We start from the raw sequence: 721 nt of genomic DNA on the forward strand, positions 1-721 counted from the left end.
AACATGTCAATCCTTATACCTGCATAACTGAGAGCCTCTGTGTGTGACAGTGAGGAGGAAGGAAATGTGTGAAGATGTGTGGATACTTTAAATACGGAACAAAAATAAAATAAAATAGAAGTGGGTATTTGTGGTAATCCTTATTACATTATTCTCATATTTATGACTTACTAGCATTGACAGTTCAAACCATCTTAAAAACAAGAGGAGTTGTAAGTCAAAGACTTGAAACTTGTTCTCGGTACTGGATGGCCTTGTTAAATAAGGTTGAAAATGGTGCTCTAGCTGTTACATCCATTGACATAAACATTTTGTGTATATGTATATATATATATATACACACACATGCACATGGGGACATGTGTGTAATACATATGTAAATGTATTATTAACTAAGAAATCATTACAAAGCAGCTGCCATTCTCACTAGCTGTCCTAAGTGTGTCTTGCAAAGATGGTTAAATGTCCCAAAGTGAGATTTTAATCTTTCACTGTACTGACTCTGTGTGTAGTAGTGAACAAAAGGAGCCAGGTTATGTTCTCTGGTCTGGAGTCTAATTAAGATTGTGTGGCTTGCATCCATGCTTAAATTCTTTTATGCTTAAACTGAAAACAGTTAAATAGAGAAGATGGAGGGCCAGTACTTAAGGCTTTATCTCAGCTCTGTTTTATTTTCTGATGTTGGTGTAGACAACATGAGGAAGTTGCATCCCTGAGAAGG

Source organism: Athene cunicularia, assembly GCF_003259725.1.
Source record: "Athene cunicularia isolate RWA chromosome 2 unlocalized genomic scaffold, athCun1 chr2_part1, whole genome shotgun sequence".
In the NCBI taxonomy this organism is placed as follows: Eukaryota; Metazoa; Chordata; class Aves; order Strigiformes; family Strigidae; genus Athene; species Athene cunicularia.